The sequence below is a fragment of the Hemicordylus capensis genome, chromosome 5 (genome assembly GCF_027244095.1).
Source record: "Hemicordylus capensis ecotype Gifberg chromosome 5, rHemCap1.1.pri, whole genome shotgun sequence".
Classification (NCBI taxonomy): Eukaryota; Metazoa; Chordata; class Lepidosauria; order Squamata; family Cordylidae; genus Hemicordylus; species Hemicordylus capensis.
Window position 1 is genome coordinate 20,253,416 of NC_069661.1, and position 25,911 is coordinate 20,279,326.

At 45.4% G+C, this 25,911-nt stretch overlaps 1 protein-coding gene across 7 annotated transcripts in view; it reads left to right on the top strand.

Moving 5' to 3' along the window:
- Nucleotides 1–25,911, top strand: part of ARHGAP24 (Rho GTPase activating protein 24) — a 552,712-nt gene that overhangs the window by 99,194 nt on the left and 427,607 nt on the right. The window contains exon 1 of one of the 7 annotated variants that reach the window (XM_053255949.1): nt 1,068–1,088. The exons of the other annotated variants lie outside the window; for them this stretch is intronic. The gene's annotated coding sequence lies outside the window, so the exon portion shown is untranslated. Of the gene's footprint in view, nt 1–1,067; nt 1,089–25,911 lie in introns of those variants that run through there. 7 annotated transcript variants of the gene reach the window in all.

Below are 25,911 nucleotides of genomic sequence, written 5' to 3' on the forward strand. Positions count from 1 at the left end.
CTTTGCTTACTCTATTTTTATCCCACTCTTCAGACAAAAATTGTCTTGCACAGTGGCTCATATCTGTTAAAAATCCAACAAAGTTCTGGTGGGAGGCACTGTACACATATGGAAAATGAGAGATGGGCACTGCCTTCAGGCTTAGACTAAACAAGAGAAGGAGGATGGAGAGAAAAGGGAGAACATAGGAAGCTGCCATATACTAAGTCAGACCACTGGTCTATCTAGCTCGGTATTGCCTACACAGACTGGCAGCGGCTTCTCCAAGGTTGCAGCCAGGAATCTCTCTCAGCCCTATCTTGGAGAAGCCAGGGAGGGAACCTGAAACCTTTTGCTCTTCCCAGAGCAGCTCTGTCCCCTAAGGGGAATATCTTGCAGTGCTCACATGTGGTCCCCCATTCATATGCAACCAGGGTGGACCCTGCTTAGCTAAGGGGACAAGTCATGCTTGCTGCCACAAGACCAGCTCTACCAGAAGACCAGAAGATCAGGTTGGTGATGCCAGAACAAAGCGGGGATTTTCTATCAGGCATTTCTATCCACCGGGGGCCAGTTTGATATTCTCTGGTGGAGAGCCAATGTTGTGGTAGTAAGCATGAATGGACCCCTTTGCTAAACAGGGTTCACCTTGGTATGCATCTGGATGGATGACTAAGTGTGAGCATTGTCTGCTGTAAGATATTCCCCTTAGGGGATGGGGCTGTAGCTCAGTGGTAGAATATCTGCTGGCATGCAGAAGGTCCCCAGTTCAATCCCTGGCGTTGACTCCAGGTAAGGCTGGGAAAGACTCTGGCCTGAAACCTTGGAAAGCCGCTGCCAGTTAGTGTTGACAGTACTGAGCTAGATGAACCAATGGTCTGACTCAGTAAATGGTAGTTTCCTATGTCCCTATGGTGTTCTTACTTGGAGAGAGGTAGTGCCACTACCCAGTAACTCTTCTTTCTCTTGCTAGTATCCTTGGCCTGTGCCTGCTCCCTATCTGAGAAGTCCTGGCTGTGGACAGGAGCCTGAGAGTGGCAAAGACCAGCAAGGCAGACTGGAGCTGCAGGACCTTTGCTAACACCAAGCAGACCATGTATTCAGACAAGGTCTGTTGCTCAACTACACACAGATGTATGCCCTCCCCTTTCCATAGTGGTGCATTTTTAAAGGAATAGACTTGATACTCCTCTACCTCTCTGCTAACTCCTGCCTTGTATGGAGGTGCAAGGGCTTGGGGCTGGCGCAGAGGCAGTGCCTCTTCAAAATCTTTTGAGAATCCTCTTCGAGTTTCTGCTGAGGGTTCTGGGTCTCTAACTTCAGGTGCTCCCTGTTGACAGGCTCAGGTTCTGCATTGGGGCCTTCTTGGCCCAATTAACTCCTCCTCCTCTTTGTCAGGATGCCTCCTAAGGCTGGAGTCATGACAGAGACCTGCCTACCTGCCAACTGAGAGTTTTGGAAGACATAAACTCAAGAAGCTCAAATACACCTAGCATTGCCAGAGGCAAACACTGTACCCTTACACTGTACCCTTATACAGTCATCCCTCGCCAACCGTGGTTTTACCAACCATGGTTTTAAATATCTGCAAATGGAAAGCAGTGACCAGGCTTGCTAACAGTGACCCGAGTCTCTGCAATTGGTGGGCCATTTTTTTTTCATTTTAAATTTTTTATTAGTTTTACAATATCTTAACAATCCAATTACATTTAATTAAGTAAATATTGACTTCCTGCTTACCAGTCTGCACGGTTCATATTAGCTATACAAATCTACCATTGCTATAATAATTCAAAACATATATAATCCACATTGCAAACTCGATTTTACCATGCCCAACCTGCTGTTGTTACTAAATTTCAAACCCTGCTGAAAGGTCAATATTGGAAAAATAGTTCTTTAAGTGAAGTAAGAATGGTTCCCAATCTTCTTTGAAACATTCCAAGAGGGCATTTTAGCAATTTCGGTATTTTAGGTTTTGGCGGGGGGGAGGGGTTCAGAGGTTCAATTGGCTTACTCCTCTTGCTGACTCGTGCTGACTCCTGGTGATTTAAAGTGAATGTTTCCCACCAGAGGGGATTAAAAAAATTTCCAGAGGTTCAATCTGTTCATTCCTCTTGGTGACTCTTGGTAATATGAAGGGATTTCTGGTGATTTTTACATATTTTTGAGCACAACCCCCCCCCTTGATTTTTAGATGTTTTTGTGATTACAATTCCCCTAACCCCCTGTTTCCCATTCTTTCCTATGTCTTGCCAACTGTAAATTTGCCAACTATGGTGTTTGGAGGATGGGTCAGGAGGGGAATGGGGAGGGAGGGCAAGAAGCGAGTCTGGGGCAGGAGCTGGGGGGAGAGAGAGCTGGCAGAGAGACTGGGGAAGGAGGAGGGGGAGGAGGGCAGGAGGGGGAGGGGGCAGGAAGAGAGACCAGGACAGGAGGCGAGGGGGAGTGTAGAAGAAACAGCCAACCAATCACATTCTCCCAACTAAACCCCTAAAAGTAAGTAAACTACCGCACAGATGCTCTGTGCGGGTTCACCTAGTAAAATGGAGTGCAGTAATATTTCCCACATTGCTGTTTCATTTTCATGAAGGGTCAGATACTGTAGCTGGTGCTCCAGTAAAACCTCATATAGGCTTCCATTGCTGTCTGTCTACAACTTTAATCTATCATACAAATGGAAGATGGGATTACTATGTCACCGAAGTGCATCCTCTTTAGCTACTTGCCCCCCCCTTTAAGGAACCACAATCAAGTCTTATTATGGACCCAGGAATAACATGTTAGGAATATGACGTAATAACTTGACACTAACACTAGGCTCTCCTTTATATTAGAACTAGGTTGCCAAGTAAAAAAAATCTCTCTCCTTTGGCAAAGAATATTAAAGCAGCGGTTCTCCTTTCAATTTTCTTTCTGTATAATTTATTTATGAAGGCTATGGATGTACTGGGAGAAAAAATGTACTGAATCCCCTCTTTCATGTGGTTCCATTAACTTACATGCCCTTATTATATACATGAATTCCACCTAATTCGTTTCTTTCCTGTAGAGCAGATAATTTTATGATTCTGATTCAGTGTGTCTGAAATCAGATGCAAAGTCCTGCTTCATCCAGATTCAGAAGCCAAGTCAGGAATGTATTGAAACACAGATCTGAATTCATTGATGGCAACCAAATCATGTGATATCACACACTCCAATCCTAAGCAGGCATACTAGATAGGAGTTCTGTTTCAGCCTTTGTATTAAAGTATATGTTGGAGTTTTCAAACAATTTGCTAAAGACTGGCCAGGTCTCTCTCTTAACAAAAGCAGCTATGGGGTGTGAGGGATATTGGTATTTTGGGTTGGGATCATGGTGCAGCAGAAAGGAAGTAAACCCCTATCAGAGTTCCCTCTGATGGGACTCTGCTCCACACTGTCCCTTGTGGTGACTTGCTGCATTGCAGCACCTTTTCAGCCCCAGCCCTGTGCTGTCCCTAGCCCTATAAGGTCTGTTATTGGTTTCACTACCAACACAAAGAATATAAGAGGTTTCCCATCTGAAGCAGTGTTTGCTTCTGTTTCAAGGTGCCCTTGCTGCTAGTCTGTTCTTGTTTACTGCCTTGATCCATCTGTTTGGCTTAACTTCTGACATGTTCCTATCCATTGGCTACTACTTTCGATTCCTGTTGTCATGAATCCTGAGCCTGATGTTGTAGTTCTTGGGTCTGATGGAGGACTTGCAGAATGAGGTGGTCATGAACTCATTCCCATAATGCTATGTTTAGGTCTGACACAGAGAACAGGCAAACAGGGCACAGGCAGGCCCTGTGATGTTCCAGGTTTTGGCAGGGCTGCTTCTCTGGCTCCTCAACTCGTCAGTTGCCTCTGCCTTCTGCACTTGGTTTGTGGTGCTGGTTCTCTGCTCCCTTGGATTCCAGGCTTCTGACGCTCTGCTCATTGTGACCTCGATTTTGTTTTTTCATTGCATACTTATTCCTGGATGTAACCTTGACCTTAACTGCTCCCGTTGGACTGACTACCTGGCTCTTGATCTCCTGCTTGCATTTGACTCTGGATGAGTGTTGTCCCTGACAGTTGCTTCCTGCCTCTACATCTCCTGGCAGACTGCTTCGTAACTTACCTGCCCCACCCAGACAGACACCTGAGCCTTGACTGGTTGCCTAACTCCTCTGTCCTAGCTTCTAGCTATGTGCCACCTAGTGCTGCTGCCCAAAGCTAGGGATGTGCCCGAATTGTTTTTTGGCATCTCATTAGAGAGGCACCGGAACAATCTGGGCGGCTCCATCCAAAACATTTTGGTAGGGAGCAAGTGGTAGCTTTAGGAATGAGGCTTGCAGGTCCTTACCTGCTCCTCCACCGACTCATCACTTTTCTGGTCATAGCGCTGTCCTTCCCAGAAGGCCATGCACAGCTGCATTGGGGTGTTGGCACGCAAATGGCACTTGCATGGTCATCATGGTGTTGCTGACCACAGAAATGGCCACTGCTGCGATGCAGCCATGCGCAGATTTTTCAGAAGGATAAGCGCTGCGACTGGAACAGTGGCAGGGTGGCAGAAGAACAGGTTAGGACCTGCTGCGTGCCTCATTTATCTCCTCCTCCACCCCCCACAGTGGCCCAAAACAATTTGGACACATCCCTTCCCAAAGCTCCCTCCTAACAAACCTTTCCCCCTGTGCGGTTTTTCTGCCAAAAAATAGCCCCTCGAAGCTGCTATTTGTCCTCAAAGCAGCTTTGGAGGATGATTTTCAGCAGGAAAATGGTGTGGGGAAGGGTTAAACCTCTTCCCCCTTGCACTGCACTGCTGTTCTGATCTGGATCACCCTGCAGCTACTTTTGGTAAGAAAGATGGGAGCTGGAGTTCAATAATGTCTGTGGGCCTTAGATGGACCAGTGGTCTTGCTCAGCTTAAGCTTCGTATTAGGGATGTGCATGAATTGATTTTTCCGATTTGATTTGTACCCAAATCGAATCACCCCTGATTGGTTTTGGGTCTGAATCTGGCCAGCTAGCACAGGGTCAATTTATTTTGTCCACAAATCTCCCAAAACAGGTAGATTCAGGTACAAATCATTTTGTACCCAAATCAATTCAAATAGACAGCAGGCTCAGGAAGTGATTCTCTCAGCAGCAGGAAGAGGGTAAAAAAAAAAATTCTCTTCTCTTTTCCTCAATCAGGAAAGCAGGAACAAAAAGCAGATAATCTACTCCAGGCAGCAGGCAGGCAAGGCAAAGCAAAGCTCCTCTGGCTCTCTCTCTTTCTCTTCTCCCATGAGACAGAAAGGCAGAATGGTGGCTGTTGCCTCCTTAAATACATTTGAAAATCCCTCCTTCAAACTCCCCCGACCCTTGTCCCTTCTTTGACCCTTCCCTAACCAATGCGGGGTCAGTCACCCCTGGCAACACAAGGTTTGAATGGAAAGAGCCAATCTGGAACCAGGGGGGAATTGCCAGCCAGTCGTTGCACACTACAGGTCACCAATCTGAAGCTTAGGAGGGCGGGATTTTCAAAATATTTTCCTGACACAAAATGGAGACAGCCAGAGAGATCGCCACAAAATGGAGATCTGAATCTATGAATTTTTCAGGTCCAAAATGTGGGCAATTTGTTTTGGACCCGTATCTGGCCAGCTAGCAAAGGGGCAATTTGTTTAGTCCACAAATTGCCCAAAACAAACTCATTGTGTACCTGAATCAATTCGCACATCCCTACTTCATATGGCTTCTGGCTAACTGGATTTGTCAAGAGGATTGAAAAATAGTTCCAACGCCCAATCAGGCTGCAGGGATCAGAAGAGGTGGAGCTGAGGCACCAAAGTGGAGCAAGCAAGTTCTACCCAAGGGACTTAATCCTGACAGTGTATTGTATTGTAATTTAATTTAATTTAATTTAATTTAATTTATTTAAAATATTTATACTCTCTCCTCCAGTACACTACTCGGGGTAGCTCACAAAGTCAATAAAACCAATACACTATAAAAATAACATAATACTGATAAAATAGAAACTAAAAAGAAATCTCAGTTCCTACTCAAATTTGAAATTACAAATTAATTTCAAAAAGTTAAAAACCCACCAGATATAGTTACAGCTGTAATGTTAAAATGCTGCTCTAAAAGGATAGGTCTTCAACAAATTCTTTCTCAAAGTCCCTATTGTCATACATTGCCACATTTCCCACAGAATCCCAGTGCTGGCTTACTGGAGGCTGGTTTTGTGGTAAAAAGAACTCAGTACTTTAGGAGACTCCCAGGAACACAAGACCTAGGGTTGCTAACTAGGGACTTTTATAGAGGACATGCAACTATTCTGGGAACCAAATGACTTTTTTGTGTGGGTTTTTTTTTTGGCATTAGGAGGAATAGAGACTATTTGGGGGACCAAACAACTTTTGCATTTGTGGTAGTGTTTAGGTGTGTGCACAGAACCGCGGAGCTGCGGTCCGGCACTGGGGTGGGGGGTTCCTTTAAGGGTGGGGGAGGGTTTACTTACTCCTCCAACCGCTTTCCCCCCTCCGGTGCACGTATTTTCCGCACGTAATTTCCGTAGTAATTGGGCAGCAGGATACCTCCCTGCCGCCCCTCTTCCCTCTGCTTGGCTGCAAAGTGCAAAAGGCTTTTAGAAGCCTTTTGTGTGCCTTGAGCCAAGAGGTGAAGTTCAACCGGCTGGGGCAAGAGCAGGCTGGGTGACCTGTAGGGGAGGAGAGAGGAGGACTGTGTGTGTGGTAAACCTAACCAAGAGATGAATTTACGGTTAAGAAGGCGGGGCCTTGAGAACTCAGCACCTAGACAGCAGACTGAGCAGACATTCAGCTCACTTGGTCATCAGCATCACAGTGGTGAGCTGAATTTATTCTCAAATTATCACATTTTATTTCTCAAAATATGCATATATTATACTACTAAACATATGCAAAATTTATGCAAACTGGAGACTTTTTTGAGACTTTTTTTTTTTTAAGCATCCTCTATTTCCACTTTTTTGGTGATATAAATTGACTTTTTTCACCATCTGGACCTGGCAACCCTAACAAGAGTTGGGGTACATATAAATGTTTGCCAGCTTGGATTTTCTTACTTTCTGCAAGCCAAAGAAAGGAGGGCCAATGTCCATATATGTCCATAAATCAGTGAAAGGATTAATTCCCATCCATCTGCTTCTTTGATCTGGAAAAGTCTCTTGATTATGACGCTTGATTTTTTAAAAGATGTTCGAACATCTCCCTTCCACTTCACCTAAATGGCAAAAATACTAGCTGTTTAGATACAACACAAATCTATAGCAGATATATTTCTGAAAACACGCCTCAACATCACCAACTCCACATCCCAGAAATGTATCGCTAAATCTCTCAGACGGAGAGTTAATATTAAGTGAGGATTAGAGATTAAATCACCGTTGAATTTATTTTAAAAGTTTACATTCTGTCCCTCAAGCACAATGTTGCTTGGGGCAGCTTACAAAAAACATGGTGTTCTCCTAGTTGGTGACCCATGCTGGCTCTCTGAATATGTCACTGTATGCAAAGCGATATCAGAAAGGGACTTTTTTTTAAAAAAGCCACCCATTGTTCTGATGTTGAGATTATCACTTTTATTCTGCATGCCAAACTCTTCCTTCCCACTTCAAATGACAAGAATTTAGAACTGAAAGCGGAGCAAATAGTTGGGACCTTTGTGAATAATTCATAGGGTGGGTTTTGCTGTATTCCAGCTATAGAATGCTCACATACAGATTGCAATTTTAATATATTCATTATTCAACATCTTCAGATGAAATATTCATACCATTTGTAAATTGTATGCATGGCTAGTCTTATTGGGCACTACATAGAGACAAAGTATTTTGTTTGAAGTGAACTTAGAGCTAGTTTGTACAATCAGATTAGCATGTTAGAAAATAAAATGTTGAATATGGCTCGGGTTGACCTACGGGATCCAGATAAAGGTAAAGGTAAAGTCTGTCATCAAGTTGATTTCAACTTCTGGCACCCACAGAGCCCTGTGCTTATCTTTGGTAGGAGGGCAGGGCCGTCCTTAGAGACCCCTGGCGGGGTGCGGGGCCCGAGGCAAATCAGCCAGTGCGGGGCCTCCTTCCAGTTAATTCTAATGGGGGTTAAAAGAGCGGGGCCCAGGACAGTCACCCTTCTTGCCATGCCCTAACGACAGCCCTGCACCCTGCAGGAAGGGTTAACCATTGCCTCCTCCCGCGCAGTATGAGATGATGCCTTGAAGAACAGCCCTGCTGGATCAGGCCCAAGGCCCATCGAGTCCAGCATCCTGTTTCACACAGTAACCCACCAGATGCCTCTGGGGAGCCCACAGGCAAGAGGTGGACTTTCAGCATCTTCCTATATTGCTGCTGCCCGATATAGGTGTTTCCCATAGTCTGGGAAACATACTAGCGCGGATTTGAGCCAGAAACTTTCTGCTTGTTAGTCGAGCATTTTCCCGCTGTGCCACTTAAGGTGATGCTGTCTGTAAACAGGCCCAGTTCAGACACATGCCCAACTAGTAACAGTCTTTGGATCAGAAGGAACTGGACATAAGAGGAGCACTGCTGGATCAGACCAAAGTTCAATCCAGCGAAGTGTCCTGTTTCCCACAGTGCCCAACCAGCTGCCTCCCGGAACCCCAGAAACAGGAGAGGTAGGCATACCCCCTACCACCATTGCTCCCCTGCAACTTCAGAACCTGGAGGTCGTTACCACGACTAGTAGCAATTGATCGACTTTTCCTCCATGAATGTGTCAAATCCTCTTTGAAAGCCGTCTAAGTGGTCATCAAAAAATCTTGTGGTAGTGAATTCCATAGATTAATTATGCGTTGTGTGAATAAATATTTCGTTTGATCTGTCCTGAGTCTCTTGCCAATCAGTCACTTTCATTGGAAGATTCCTAGCATTATGGTAGAGGAAGCGGGGGGGAAGTCCTCAATCTACTTCCCCCCCAACTATGCATAATGTTATGCACAGCTCCCTCCATCATACCAACATCATATTGTGTGATGGCAGTCAGCTGATCACATGAACCCCCCACAAAAGGGAGCAGAGCACAGCACACAAATCAGGTTTTTGTGCATACCGGTATGGGGAATGCTCACATAGGAAGCTGCCTTCTACCAAGTCAGACCATTGGTCCATCTAGCTCAGTATTGTCTGCCCAGACTGGCAGAGGCTTCTCCAAGGTTGCAGGCAGGAGTCTCTCTCAGCCTTATCTTGGAGATGCCAGGGAGAGAACTTGGAGCCTTTTGCATGTAAGCATGTAGGTGCTCTTCCCAGAGTGGCCCCCTCCCCTAAGGTGAATATCTTACAGAGTTCACATGTAGTCTTCCATTCAAATGCAACCAGGGCAGACTCTGTTTAGCAAACGGGAAAATTGTGTGGCCAGAACCTAAGGGGTATACTCGTGAGTCAAATGGGCCGTAACCCAAAATTTGGCTTAAAAAAAGCCAAATCTGGCAACAGAGCCACAAGACCAACCACCTTAAGTGGCACAACAGGGAAATACTTGACTAACAAGCAGGAAATTGCCGGTTCGAATCCCTGCTGGTACTATGTCAGACAGCAGTAATACAGGAAGATGCTGAAAGGCATCATCTCATACGGCACAGGAGGAGGAAATGGTAAACCACTCCTGTATTCTACCATAGAAAACCACATGTCTCTGTGGTCACCAGGAGTCGACACCGACTCGACGGCACCATCTCTCCTTTTTCCTTCATAAGTGCCTATACTGGGGTATAGTGAGAGGATGAGATTGCTTTACTGTGGGCCCAGCATTCATCTTAACTCAAACCTGTCCAAACCTACTGTTCTGTTCCAGGATGAGCCAGGATCTCCTCCAGTGCAGGGATTTGGGAATGCACCAGGCCTCAGAGCGCTCCAAGAGGATGTTGCTCCAGAAGCTTCTTGCAACAGACTGATGTTTTTTTAAGTAGTTTTTAAGTTTTTAAAGTTTTTTAAAGTAGTAAGTTAAGGAGTCCTTCCCTAGGAGGACTCTGTTGCTTTAAGGGGCCTTGCCTGGCTTTGAAAGCTCTGCTGGGAGGGTTCGGCTAAGACTCCTCTGCAACCCCAGCTCCTCTGCATTCATCGGTTTGATTGTTTTTAAGGAACAATTGAAGCCGGCACATCTTTTTTTTTTTAGAGAGGCTTTTCAATATTTTATCCGCTGCTGTATCTGGCAGGTTTCTTCGTTTTTAGCTTTTTATTTATAACTTGTAATTTGGAAATTTTAAAATTTGGAACTTTAAATGTGGTTTTAGCTTGGTCTCTGTGCGTTTAGCTTAACTTTTTAAAATTTCATTGATTTTTATTGCTTGATGTTGTTATCTATTTTATTAATGTTGTAAGCCACACTGGGCAGTAGTGTACTGGAGGAGGTGAGATAGATAGATAGATTAGATAGATAGATAGATAGATAGATAGATAGATAGAGACTGACAGCTTCGGAGGTGACTTAGAAACATAGGAGACTGCCATATACTGAGTCAGACCATAGGTCCGTCTAACTCAGTATTGTCCACACAGACTGGCAGCAGCTTCTCCAAGGTTGCAAGCAGGAATCTCTCTCAGCCGTATCTTGGAGATGCCATCTTGGACTTGTCCAAGGATGAAGCCTGGGCTGTATTCTCAGGCCATGGAGGTCGTGCTGGCTCAGGTTCCACTCGTTCCCCTAGGCAGGGAGTGCCAGTGGCACAGGGTCTGCATCACAGATTCCTCCTACTCGGTCTCATCCCCCCAACTTCCGGCCTCATCCCGCTTTGGGAGAGTGAGTGTCCTACCACTGACAGCTACCAACAATGCATTGAGCAGTGGGATTGGGATAAACTACAGTTGAGTTGAGTCCACTGTGAAACAGTCACCCTTTCATTCATTCATTTATTTAGTTAGTTAGTTTATATACCGCCCTTCCAAAAATAGCTCAGGGCGGTTTACAACAAAATTGTGCACATTTAGCATGTACCCAGATCTGGCAGGGATCCGCTTGACCTGCATTAGCAGCCTAACTTGTTTTGATCATGTGAATTGGCACCACTGACTTCACTGCAGGGGTAAAGTGGCTAAAATCCAACTCATCTGCATTCACTGGCTGATGGGTTGATGGTGTATGGATTCTTTCTCTCGATTGTGGACAGCTAGCAATTATGTTTGCCTCTTAAAAGACAATCTCACAAGTAAGAGATTAATATTTGCTTTCAGTCAGTTGAGCTAATAGCATCCAAAACTTTATGGTTTTTTTCTCATAGTAAGTGTGGACCAAGTGACTTTTCTTAGTAAATAGCCATGGGTTTTTTAAAAAGATACATTTGCTCAGCTTTAGGGATTATATATATATGAATGATTACAACTTATTCTTCTCTGTTAGTAGTTCAGCTGTAGAAATGTGTTTTTAGGCTTTTGACCTGCCTTCTCCCTGAAGGAACAGAGTATGTAAGAGCATTTCAAAATGGTACATTGGAACATAGGAAGCTGCCTTATATCAAGTCAGACCATTGGCTCATCTAGCTCAGTATTCAGAGACTGGCAGCGGCTTCTGCAATGCTGCAGGCAGGAGTCTCTCTCAGCCCTATCTTGGAGATGCCAGGGAGGGAACAACTTGGAACCTTCTGCATGCAAGCATGCAGGTGCTCTTCCCAGAGCGGCCTCATCCCCAAGGGGAATATCTTACCTGCTCACACATGTAGTCTCCCATTCAAATGCAAAGCTGGGCGGACCATGCTTAGCAAAGGGGACAATTCAGGCCTGCTACCACAAGATCAGCTGAGAACAACACAGGAAATATAAGCCCCAATGCAGAAAGCCTGAAAGAGATCTGGGAATTATAACGGAAAGCTCCCTTTCCATTATATCAGTTCAGAGTGCTGTCACACAAGCTCTCTTCCCATGTAATCCTCTTCCCATTCACTAAATGGGGTCAGGGGAGGGTTACGGTGCCGGCTGGCCACTGACAGCAACATGACCGCTGGCCATGCTTCTCTGCTGGGCATGCATTCAGTATTCATGATGAGCAAGGGGCTGTACCTGCGTACTCCACACCACTGGAAGAGCCATGGCTAAAGGCTGTGCTGGTGTAGCAGACACTGGCTGACAGCCAGACTAAATTACTCTTGATTCATCTTATGGAAATTAAGTCATCCCTTCAAGTAACTCCTGAGTAGTACTGTTGAGTAACTTCGTTTCGATATCAGCCCCTGTCCTATTTCCACTCGCCTTGTTTATTTTATTTATTTATTTGTTGAATTTCTATACCGCCTTTCATTAAAAACAACCCCAAGGAGGTTTACAAAAGTTAAAAACATACAATGAAAATGACAATTAAAATATTAAGCTAAAAACATAAAACAATTATAATTTAAAAACTATAAAATACAAGCATAAAAACTATAAATAAGTAAAAACACATAGAAGCAGCATTAGAAATGGTCATATAAAAGCCTGGGTGAAAAGCTAAGATTTAAGAAGCTTTCTAAAAACTGTGATGGAGACCGAGGAGCGAATGGCCACTGGGAGAGCATTCCAAAGTCTGGGGGCAGCAACAGAGAAGGCCCTGTCCCGAGTGCACAACAGATGAGCCTCCTTCATTGTAGGCACCCGGAGCAGAGCCCCCTCAGATGACCTTGTCAAGTGGTCAGCAACCCTTGGGAGCAGGCAGTCCCTCAGATACCCCGGGCCCAAATCAATAAGGGCTTTAAAGGTCAAAACCAGCACCTTGAATTGGACCCGGAAATGAACTGGCAGCCAGTGCAGCTCTTTCAGGATGGGTGTGATGTGCTCCCACTGGGCAGCTCTGGACAAAACCCTAGCTGCCGCATTTTGCACTAGATGCAGTTTCCGGATATTCTTCAAGGGCAGCTCCACGTAGAACACGTTACAGTAATCCAGCCATGACGTGACTAAGGCATGGGTAACCATGGCTAGATCTGCCTTCTCGAGAAAGGGACGCAGCTGGCGCACCAGCCGAAGCCGTGCAAAGGCACCCCTGGCCACCGTCTCTACCTGAGCTTCCAAAAGCAGAGCCAGGTCCAGTAGTACCCCTAAGCTGCGTACTTGCAACTTCAAGGGGAGTGCAACCCCATCCAGAACCGGTAAAATCTCCTCATCCCGATTGGCTCTCATACTTACCAACAGTACCTCCGTCTTGACTGGATTCAATTTCAGTTTATTAGCCCACATCCAACCCATCACGGCCTCCAGCCCCCAATTCAGGACATCCACCACCTCCCTAGGATCGGATGACAAGGAGAGATAGAGCTGAGTGTCATCCGCATATTGCTGACAACTCAGTCCAAGACCCCGGATGACCTCTCCCAGCGGTTTCATGTAGATGTTAAACAGCATAAGGGACAAGACCGAACCCTGCAGGACCCCACAGGCCAGTGGCCATGGAGCCGAGCAGTAGTCCCCCAGCACCACCTTCTGGACCCTCCTTCCAAGAAAGGACCAGAACCACTGCAATGCAGTACCTCCGATTCCCATACTCGAGAGGCAGCCCAGAAGGATACCATGGTTGATGGTATCGAAAGCCGCTGAGAGGTCCAGCAGAACCAACAGGGACACACTCCCCCTGTCTAGTTCCCAGCGTAGGTCATCCACTAGAGCAACCAAGGCAGTCTCAGTCCCGTACCCGGGGCGGAAGCCAGATTGAAAAGGGTCCAGATAATCTGTATCATCCAAGACCCTCTGCAGCTGGGACGCCACCACACGCTCTATCATCTTGCCCAAGAAGGGCAGGTTAGAGACCGGTCTATAGTTGTCCAGGTTGGAGGGATCAAGGGAGGGCTTTTTTAGTAGTGGTCTTACCACCGCCTCCTTGAGGCACGATGGCATCCTGCCCTCCCTTAATGAGGCATTAATAGTCACCTCCAACCATCTACTTGTACTCTCCCTGGCAGCTTTTATTAGCCATGAAGGGCAAGGGTCAAGAGCACACGATGTCACCCGCACACTGCCCAGGATCATGTCCACATCCTCAGGCCGCACCAACTGAAAAGAATCCAACACAATGGGACCAGATGGTACCAGAGGCACGTCTGCCGGAACTGCCAAAACTCTGGAGTCCAAATCGGCACGGATAAGAGTGAATTTATCTGCAAAGTGGCAAGCAAACTGATTGCAGCGAGCTGTGGATGATTCCTTCCCCATTACCTGGGGGGATGTGTGGAGCAGTGTTTTTACCACATGAAAGATCTCTGTTTGTCTGCACTGAGCAGATGCAATGGAGGTGGAGAAAAAACGTTTCTTCGCCTCCCCCACCGCCACGGCATAGTCCCTAAAATGGGCTCTAGCCCGTGTTCGGTCGGATTAGTCACAACTCTTCCTCCAGCGTCGTTCCAGCCGTTGTCTGAGTTGTTTCATTGCCCTAAGCTCTGAGGAAAACCAAGGAGCAGTTTGGGCTCCACCAAGCTGGAGAGGGTGTTTAGGAGCAACCATGTCAACAGCCCAGGCTGTCTCTCCATTCCAGAGATCGACCAGGGCCTCAACAGGATCACCAGCTCTGGACAGTGGAAACTCCCCGAGGGCCATCTGGAATCCAAGCAGATCCATAAGCCTCCGGGGGTGGACCATCCTAATCGGCCCACCACCCCTGCAGAGGGCAGATGGAGCAGTCAAACTAAACCCCACCAGATGATGATCTGTCCATGACAAGGGAGTGGTCTCAAATTCCCTCACCTCCAGATCATTTATTTCCCAGTCAGCAAAAACCAGATCCAGAGTATGTCCTGCCACGTGGGTAGGGCCCAATACCAACTGAGACAGGCCCCTGGTTGCCATGGAGGCCATGAAATCCTGAGCCGCACCCACTAGGGGGGCTTCAGCATGGACATTGAAATCTCCCAAAACAATAAGCCTGGGTGAACCCAAGGCCACCTCCGAGACCACTCCCGCCAGCTCAGGTAGGGAGACTGAAGTGCAGCGGGGTGGTCGGTTTAATGAACAGAGGGAGAATTACATGAGGAGACACACCTTTAGGGTCCAGGACCCCTGCTAACTGAGCAAAGAGACACCTTTTAAAATGATTCTCTTATATCTAGCAGCGGGAGAGCAATTGGCCCTATCCATCCCCAGCAAAGCATCCCTCCAGTGATGGTATCTGCCTTATGTTTCTTTTTAGATTGTGAGCCCTTCGGGGACAGGGGACCATCTTATTATGTATTATTTATTTTTCTGTGTAAACCGCTTTGAGAATTTTGGTTGAAGAGCAGTATATAAATATTCATAGTAGTAGTAGGATAAGGAAAGGAATGGAAAATACAATAACATAAGAACTTAAGTAGGGGTTGCTGTATCAGACCCATTTAGTCCAGCATCTTGTTTTTGACAGTGGCCAGAAGGCCAGAAGGAGCACATGTGGGCAAATGCACATGTGGGCAACTGATATTCAGAGGCATCTTGCCTCTGCACCTGGAGGAAGCATGTAGCCATCATGGCTAGTAGCCACTGATTGATGTATCCCACATGTATTTGTCTATTCCCTCTTTAAAGCCATAGACTAGTGGCCATCAACCACACCTTGTTTCAGTGAACTCCCTAAGTTAATTGTGCACTGTGTGAAGAAGGATTTTAGCACTTGGCTTCCAATGATGGAAATTGGTTTATTAAATAGAAATGTAGAAAAATCCTCAAAAGACACAGCTAGGGTATTTGGAGGGGGAGTTTGTCACATCACAGGTTCTAGCCAGTTAGTGCCTGTGACACTTGCCCAACCACATTCCTCATGCCATTCAATACTGCCATAGGTGTGGTAATAAGGGGGAAAGCCTGTATTTTTCCAGCAGGAAAACAAATGTTAGGGAAATGCAGTTTCCCAGTGAGGGAAAACATTGGTATCTCTTGCAAGACCTTGGTGGCAACTGCACATTCATTGTGCAGTAAAGCAAGCATCTGGAAATACCCAAATTCCCCAAGCCCGTAAACGGAGTAGGGAAATTTCTTTCCAATCAAAATCATGTTGTCTAATTAAAAGCAGCCATATAAAGCAAAGTTCTCTGTTTGATCTAAGAAGGTGGGAATACAAAGTTCTTAACTATATAATGATTTTTTTAAAAAATTCCATGTTCTCCTTCCATCTTAAGGTCAAAGAAAATCTTGAAACAAATCTTTCTTGGAAAAATGAAAATGCTGGTCCATTTTCCTCCCCTGCTCTGATACAAAAAGTTCTAATTAGAAATTAAGATAAGCCAAATTACCACCCCAGAAAATCAAGCCAGTGTTGTGAGTACTAGGTCATCAGCACTGAAATGTGTTGGGTTTTGTTTTTGTATTTTTTAAAAAGGAGCATCCTGTAAGTTACTGGGCTGACAATGTTGTGACTACTCCATTAAATAAAAAGGGGACCCAACATAAGCACAAACAAAAAGTTCCAACTTAATTGCCACTGGATGTTGCAATGGCCGCTAGCATAAATGACTTTTTAAAAGGTTTAGAATAAATACAGGGAGGAGAAGGCTGCAACCTTCATATTCAGGAACAGATGCGTCTGACTGCCAGATGTTGAGGATTAGCAGCTGTGGATGTGTATTGTCAAGATGCCCTGTTTCTGAACCTTCCTATGGCATCTGGCTGGCCACTTTAGGAAGGCAGAAGGCTGTAAGGGCAGCTCTGGATGAGATATTGATGCTGGATGAACAGGAATGCAGGCACCTTGGGCCCCCAGTTCCCCTGATTTTTGCTTTATTCGAAGAAGAATTTTTGTGCATCTCCTCCTGTCTCCCAGGTCACAAATGTGCTTTTGGTTTCCCTTGCTTTTCTGTCCATAGTAGCCCTTAGATGGACTATTGGTTTCTCCACACATGGAGGGATTGGGCAACTTGAGCAAGTTCTTCATGAGGGCTTCACTTGTGCCTTTGTTTCTAGAAAGTCTGAGCAAAACATAAAAAGAGAAGTACCTAAAATGGCAATCGAATGTTGAATTCACTTTCCCCCAAATTCTAGCACATCCTGGCCTCTGGATATCCCACAATGCACAGTGTGACATGTGCAGTGCATTGTAGGATTCCCCCAGGAGACAGACACTCTAGGCACCCGTCTCTGTGTCTGCTGGGGCTGAACACAGCCTCAATGAACACACAATCCCAGATCCCAGTTTGATGGCTTGCTCGAGACTTTAACCCTGGCTAAAACCTGGGTTTAAAAGCTGGGCTAGGTGGCACTGCCCCACTGGGATCGGGATTGATCCCGGTGGTTCTCACACACAGCCTAAACCAGGAGAGGAGAGCTGGTCTTGTGGTAGCAAGCATGACTTGTCCCTATAGCTAAGCAGGGTCTGCCCTGGTTGCATATGAATGGGAGACTTGATGTGTGAGCACTGCAAGATATTCCCCTCAGGGGATGAAGCCGCTCTGGGAAGAGCAGAAGGTTTCAAGTTCCCTCCCTGGCTTCTCCAAGATAGGGCTGAGAGAGATTCCTGCCTGCAACCTTGGAAAAGCCGCTGCCAGACTGTGAAGACAATACTGAGCTAGATAGACCAATGGTCTGACTCAGTATATGGCAGTTTCCTATTTCCTATGTTCAGGCTGGGCTTCCCTAGCCTGGGTTAAGGTTTGTGTGAGAACAGCCTCATTAGCTACACTGACTAGCAGCATCTCTCCCAGATTTCAGGCAGGTGTCTCTCCCAGCCCTACTTCGAGATGCCAGGAAATGAACTTGGGACCTCCTGCATGGGAAGCAGATGCTTTGCTACTGAGCTGCAGTCCCACCCTTCCTAGAGACCCAGTTTGAAAGCCACTGTCCTGAGTATCCAAGGGTGAATATATGAGTTGAAAACTTCCACAGGTGCAAAGGGTTGCCAGTCTCGTCTACTGGCTCTGCTCCTTTGCCTTGAGCACAAATATGACACAGAGAGCCTGTTCTCATGGCCACAGATTCCTTGGAAGGACAAGAATCTACCCAAGAATCTATGATCATCTGGGGAATCGGGAGGCCTCCCAACCCAGAAGCTCTGAACCTGGGTAGTCCAGATCTGCTACCCATGTTAAAAGTGAGGATGGAGACATATAGAATCATCCTACCTTTCTGTTTGGGTCGTCTGCAGCACCAGCACAATTTAAACAATTTCTGGGCTGTCGACGGCCATGTTTACCATAGAGTTCTGTGGAAAGTGGGGCCACAAAGAACGGAGCTGCTGCAGTACTGAGGGCTGCCTCTCTGTGGCTTGCACAATGCATTATGGGATATGTGGAGGTCCCAGGTCCTGATTTTAGCAATGGAGAATGCTGCTGTGGCATTCATGTGGGCACATGAACTTCAGATCCCAAAGGAGGCTCCGGTCATCTAGGAGCCACAAGGTTGGAGCATGCCTTCCCTCCAGCCCACCCCCATAAGATCGTGAGAATGAGCCAGAGAAATGTAGCAGATTAGACTTATCCAGTGATTTAAACTCTGTGCCATGAAAAGCTTTCCCTACTACATATTTCTATAGCACGCTACTTTTAGTAGCTTAGCAGCAAGATCAATAAACAGCTGGCAACCCTACAGTTGGTTTAGTCAAACAGAATTCTCTAGAAAAAAATGTTCTAAGCCCAGCTAAATTAGTTTTAAAACAATGCAGAATACTGATGTAAAAGGTTCCAATTGTACACATGCTAAAGTTCTTAATGGTGGGGTCAGATTGTGGTTAAACAACCTGCCCTTAGTGTTGATAGAGCTGCTAAGACCTTGCCGGGATAATTCAACACACCATTGGTACAAATTTCCAAATGCAGCCAGGGTTGCCATAAGCAGTTATTGGAAAATAAAGTATTCACATGTGCAGCAGCCTTGATACCAGCCTCTAGGGACCGAACCTGGAATATTTGCGGTTAATAGTATTTTTCCTTTATGGTAATATTTTTATTTATATGGTATCTCTGCTGGGAGGAGGAGGAGGAGGAGGGCACCTTGGACCCTAATAAAGTAAAATAATACACCACGAGTAAAGAGAGAAAGGCAGAGAGAAATAAAATCTGAACTTGAAAGTAGAGAAATTGGGATGCAGGTTAACCAGATGGCCATGGGCACCCAACCTGGAATGCAGGTCAATTTCCATAAGAGGGAAGACTGGGATAAATTGTAGATGTGTAGATCATGCTTGATGCTTTTGCCAATTTATTCTTCTGAATCTATGTACCTAAAAGAGGGTGTCTTGTAAACAACTAGTCTAGAGGAGCAAAGAGGGAGCAAAGGACATTATTTGGGGAGTGAGGATTTTGCTGAACATGAGATACTTATGGAGGTAATTATTATGTAATTAATTATCATAATTATTATGTTATTAATTAACTTAATTATTAATTATTAATAATAAATTATTAATACTCATGGGTGTGATTAAATAATAATAATAATAATAAATTTTATTTGTTAGCCGCCCCATAACAGATCGTTCTCTGGGTGGCTTTTCATTATTTATTTATTTATTTATTTATTCGATTTCTATACCGTGCTTCCAAAAATGGTTCAGGGCGGTTTACACAAATAAATAAATAAATAAGATGGATCCCTGTCCCCAAAGGGCTCACAATCTAAAACTTTTCATGACAGATTTTTAAAAGTGTGTGTGTGGGGCGGGGGATACAGAACAATCTAAAAGATTTTTTTTTGAATCAATTACAATCAGATCAAAATTTTAAAGGAGTTTGAATTTTAGAATTGAAATGAGTTTCCTGCCTAACTGGCTGCACTGACTTTGGTAGCTTGTTCTGGGGCAGAGGAGTGAGACTTCTTTAAACAAATTAGATCTTTAAAAATAATCAGTTCAAAGTATAGGGTCATAATATACGAGGACTTCATCATCTGAAACTTTGTTGTGGGCAGGGGGATGAAAGGGGGAATGGGAAATATTGGGCGGGGGGAGCACCCATCCCCCCTTGCTACTCCGTGCAATCATCCCTGCTTGTAAAATCTTGTAAGATGTGCTAAAGCCAATACAAACCAAGCTTAGGACAGGACAAGCAAAGTTATGAACAGCAAGCTGCTGGCCAAAGCCCACCCCTGGAACAAAGAAAGAAAGGGGGAGCGAGAGCTTGTGCAGGAAGCTTCAAGACTTGAGCCATATTCCGGTTTCAGTTTGAAGCCTTCTCTGAGTAGAGCAGAAGAGATTTGGGGAGGTAAGCGAGCTTTTCTATACAAAACAACCACCACCACCTTTTTTCCTTCAAACAAACTAACAGGAGGAGGGGAGATTTTGAGGGGCTGGCTCCTCTTTAAGGGAGAAGTCCGTGTGTGTGTGTGTGTGTGTGTGTGTGTGTGTGTGTGTGTGTGTGTGTTTCTTGCCAGGGCTAGCATTTGCCAGGGCTTGCTTTGAGGGCTCTGTGGCATTTAGTTGTTGTTTCTCTCTGCCTGGAGAGGGACAGAGGGAGGAGTCAGTTAGGGCTATAGTGAGTCACACCTGGTGGGAGGGGCCATATTCCTGTGAACCACATTCCTTCTGTCTATATAAGAGGTGAAGGCCCAAGAACTTAGTGAACAAGGATAGCAAATGGGGTATTGGAGGTTTGCGTGGATTTTAGCGGGGAAGTGTGATGGGGAGCCTGAAATGAGTCCAGTGGGAAGAGAAGACATGTACTTCTCGTTCTTTCATATTCTTGGGAAAATAAGTTTAAACTGTTAAATAGCTGACCGATGCAGCTAAGACCTAACTTTCTTGGTGCAAGGAGCTCCTGGTTCTCGGGGAACATGTTCGTTCCCTTGAAACCCAAGTGCAAGATCTGGAGAAGCTCAGAGAGGCAGAGTGGTATCCTTCAGGGACCTTCAGGTATCCTTCAGGACAAGACCTGGTATCCTTCAGGACAAGACCTTCAGGGACATGGTAGAGGGATCCTACTCCAAGGCTGATAGCTCCCCTGCTGACATGGAGAATGAAGGACTCACGGAAGGAGGACATCAGTCTGAGGAAAAGGGAACTGCTCCTTTAGAAGGGGCCCATTCCATGGATGATGAGCCCATATCTTCCAGCACAGGGGATACCCCTCCAGGGGTTGGGGGGCTCCTTGTAGTGGGCAGATCAATAAGGATATAGAAAGGTGAGTCTGTGACCCACGTGTAGACTGCACGGTGACTTGCCTGCCTGGTACGAAGGTTGCGGACATCACGCACCGTCTAGATAGGCTGTTAGGCAATGCTGGGGGTGGGGTGGGGAGCAACAATGTTGGGAAATGTAGTCGGGAGGTCCTGGAAGCCAAATATAGGCTGATAGATAGCATATTGAAGTCCAAGGTAGCATTCTCAGAAATGCTACCTGTTCCACATGCAGGGTCAGCGAGACAGGCAGTGCTGAGGGGTCTCAATGTATGGATGAGACATTGGTGCTGTGAGGAGGGAGTTAGATTTGTTAGGCACTGGGATACATTTTGAGGCAAGCAAAGCCTGTACAAAAGGGATGGGCTGCACTTGAACCAAGAAGGAACCAGACTGCTGGTGCGTAAAATAAAAAAGGTCACAGAGCAGCTTTTAAAATGACGCCTGGGGAATAGCCGACAGGAGCTGGGCAGTATCCGGTTCAGCAAATGCCATCCCTTAAGGTGCTAGGGTGTAAAAGATTCAGATAAAATAAGAAGGGGACAGAGCAGAACCTCACAAAGAGCAGACAGAAGGCTGTGCTACCTGGTCAAAGAGATCAAAGAGCCATAGCATACATGAGGTGAGAGATTCATGGAGTTTACTCAAAACCACAATACTAGAAGCCCAGTTAGATTGTATACCCAAAAGGAGGAAAGGTACCACCAAGACCAGGAGGGTGCCAGCATGGCTAACAGGTAAAGTCAAGGAAGCTATATAGGAGAAGAAGACTTCCTTCTGAAATTGGAAGGCCTGTCCAAATGAAGAGAACAGAAAGGAACACAAACTCTGGCAAAAGATATGCAAGGTGACAATAAGGGAGGCAAAAAGAGAGTTTGAGGAACTTTTAGCTAAAAGCATCAAGGGGAATAACAAAAACTTCTTTAAATACATCAGAAGCAGGAAACCTGCCAGGGAGGCAGTTGGACCATTAGACAATGAGGGAGTGAAAGGGCTTATTAAGGAGAATATGGAGGTTGCAGAGAAGCTAAATGAGTTATTTGCATCCATCTTCAAAAATATGTAACTTATCCCTAAAATCAGGCTCTGTACTGGAGGACTGGAAAGTAGCAAATGTATCACAGATTTTGAAAAAGAGATCCAGGGCCAATCTGGGAAATTACAGGCTGGTTAGTTTAACGTCTGTTCCAGGCAAATTGATGGAAAGTATCCTCAAGGATAAAATTGTAAAGCACATAGAAGAACAGGCCCTCCTGGGGGAGAACAAGCATGGCTTCTGAAATGGTAAATCTTACTTCACTAGCTTTTTGGAGTTCTTTGAGAGTGTCAGAAGGTGTGTGGATAAAGGTGATCCTATTTACATAGTATACATGGACTTCCAAAAACCTTTCAACAATGTTCCTCATCAAAGACTCTTGAGAAAATGTAGCAGTCATGGGATAAGGGGACAAGTACATGTGTGGATTGCTAACTGGTTGAAAGACAGGAAACAGAGGGTAGGTATCAATGGAGAGGTTTCACAATGGAGGGAAGTAAGAAGTAGGGTCCTCCAGGGATCTGTACGGGGTGTGGTGCTTTTAAATTTATTCATAAATGATCTAGAAGTTGGGGTAAGCAGTGAGGTGGCCAGATTTGCAGATGACACTAAACTATTTAGAGTAGTGAAATCTAAAATGGATTGTGAGGAGCTCCAAAAGGATCTCTCCAAAACGGGTGCATGACGACAAAATGGCGAATGCAGTTCACTGTTGGCAAGTGTAAAGTGATGCATATTGGGGCGAAAAAACCCAACTTCAAGTATATGCTGATAGGATCTGAGCTGTCGGTGACTGACCAGGAGAGGGATATTGGGGTCTTGGTGGGCAGCTTGTTGAAAGTGTTGACTCAATGTGCAGCAGATGTGAAAAAGGACAATTCCATGCTAGAGATAATTAGGAAGGGGACTCAAAATGCAACTGCTAATATTGGGAATTTTAAAAAAGCATTTGAAAACCCACCTCTTCTTCCAAACTTTTGCAGCCATACTTTGAGTACTGCATACAATTCTGGTCACCATACCTAAAGAAGGACATTGTAGAACTAGAAAAGGTGCAGAAGAGGGCAATCAAGATGATCAAGGGCCTGAAGCACCTTCCTTATGAGTCCAGGCTACAACACCTGGGACTTTTTAGTTCAGAAAAAAAGACAACTGTGGGGAGACATGATAAAGGCAAAATCATGCATTGTGTAGAGAAAGTGGATAGAGAGAAATTTCTCTCTCACACACATAACACTAGAACCAGGGGTCATTGCATGAAATTGATTGGCAGGAAATTTAGGACTAACAAAAGGGAATACTTTTTCACACAATGTATAATCAACTTGTGGAATTCTCTGCCACAAGATGTGATGGCAGCCAACCTCCTGGATGGCTTTAAGAGGGGTTTGGATAACTTCATGGAGGAGAGGTCTATCATCAGATACAAGTCAGAGGGCTATAGGCCACCTCCAGCCTCAGAGGCAGGATGCCTCTGAATACCAGTTGCAGGGGAGTGATAGCAAGAGAGAAGGCATGCCCTCCACTCCTGCCTGTAGGCTTCCAGCATCATCTGGTGTGCCACTGTGTGAAACAGGATGCTGGACTAGATGGGCCTTGGGCCTGATCCAGCAGGGCTGTTCTTATGTTCTTGAGAGATGGAGGAGAGTGTGTCACCCTATGAAATATGCTCTAATAACAACTACAAATCTTACAGTTCCTTAGTTTTTGCTAGGTTTTCCTTTTCACAGGCAGGAGGAAGGGACCAGCACTATAATGATATGGATCGTGAGATTGTTGGAGCTAGGACCCTGGCAGCATCAGCTCTCAGCTGCAATTTCTCTTAGTGACCATTGGGGTGGTTAGGGTCATGGATAAAAGTGCCGGACTCCTCCCCTCTTTGTTTTTCCAGTGTTAGTCTCAATTTTCTCTCTCCAGAGATTGCTGTTGGCTTAGTCTCTCTCCCCTTTCAGCCTTAAGCTTAGCTTTCCTATCTTTTTGTAGCATCTAAATAAATCCTTGTTGTTTTTCAGACTTAAAAAACTGTCTCCAGACCTCTTGCTTGGCTGAATTCTCCCCAAACTGGCTTTGCTCTGCTAATGGGAGTTGAACTGCCATACTTCTCCTACAGAGATCTCTGGGACAGTGGGAGGGGACTAATGCTGCTGATGCGATTTACAGACCCCAAAACATGTTGAGTCAGTGACATCACAGGGGCCTTTGGAAGAAAGTCTGTTGGCCGATGGGGAAGGCAGGAGAAGGAAGGCTTACGTAGGAACATACGAAGCTGCCTTTTACCAAGTCAAACCGTTCAGTGGTCTATATAGCTCAGTATTGTCTACCCAGACTGGCAGCAGCTTCTCCAAGGTTACAGGCAGGATTCTCTCTCAGCCCAATCTGGAGATGCCAGAGAGGGAACTTGGAACCTTCTGCATGCAAGCATGCAGGTGCTCTTACAAGAAGCTATGGCCTCATTCCCTAAGGGGAGTATCTTATAGTACTCACGTGTATTCTCCCATTCATTTACAAACCAGGGCCAACTCTGCTTAGCAAAGGGGACAATTCATACAAGTCTCTTGGCCAGAGCTCCTCCTTCTCCTGACTTCCTCACCAGCCAATGGGGGGCATCCCCTAAACATCTTGTGATGATGTAGGGGCCTCTGGGGGTGCTCTCATTTGTGGACTGGAGTTCGGTGCAGTGCAAATATTTCTCCCGACTTGAACCAGCTCTGCCACCAATATCAGGAAAGTGTTGTTCCATGGTCGGCTTAGCTGGCTCAGTCCATGCTAGTGACCCGGCCAACCCATGGTCTCTCTCTCTCCCTGAAAGGTTTAGATAGATCTACCTACATAATTTCCCTGCATTTTCTTCCACATTATTGGCTCCTGCAGGTGGGAGAACCCAGGGAAATAACATGGATAAATGTGACTAAGTATTACAGGGGAGGGGGCAGAACTCAATAAACCCCATAGAGAGAGTGTCAGGTGTAGTTTTGCTCTTAGAATTCCTGGAAGTAGTTTAAAACACATTGAAGAAGCTAAAAATGATGAGGCTGGGAAGAGGCTTGTCTGGGTGGATGCTGTGCAGTAGTGAGGGAAAAGGGAAGATCAGGCTGTTTGATTGCCTTTCTGAGTGCATTGCATTTATCTTGTGACAGTGTGGAATATTCTTAGTTGCCTTGTACTCAGCCTTACAGTATTCATGAGGACTAAATGATCCTTTTAATAATATAAGTGGTGGTTTTACCTTCTCTCAAAAGGCAGTCATTTGGTCCCTGTCGTGAAAAAAAGAAGAAGGGAATCTTAACCGGATAACTAGCTCTAAACTAGTTACACAAAGATCTTCAATCACTTTCAAATCACAGCTATTAAATCTGTTTGGGATGCCAGCTCAGGTCTTGCTAATGAGAGGTTTTTGTTTGGTTACTGGAGCCTCTAGAAGCTGGCCTGCAAGTGGCTGTGCTTTGACAGAGACAGGAAGCTGATCCAGGGTGTTGTTGTTCTTTTATTGCAGCCATAGACCAAACAGATCCAGGGTATTGAGCTGTCATAGTTCACCGCAACATAGGCACCCAAGGGGCAGCTCTGACGTGGCAAAAAATGGTACAGATGGAATCTCGACTACATGGCAGTGTTAATTTTAGATTGTGAGCCCTTCGGGGACAGGGATCCATCTTATTTATTTATTTGTTATTATCTCTATGTAAACTGCTTTGAAAACTTTGGTTGAAAATCAGTATATAAATATTTGTTGTTGTTCTTAATAGTACTATGTGATCAGATATGGTCCAAATGATAGATGGTTGGACTTGAATTGTGTTCAAGCCCCTCAGCAGCCATGGCCTTGCTTGGTAGCTTGAGCCAACTGATGTCCAGTTGGTTCCCTTTGCCGGGCCCAGTGAGATCTCTGTAG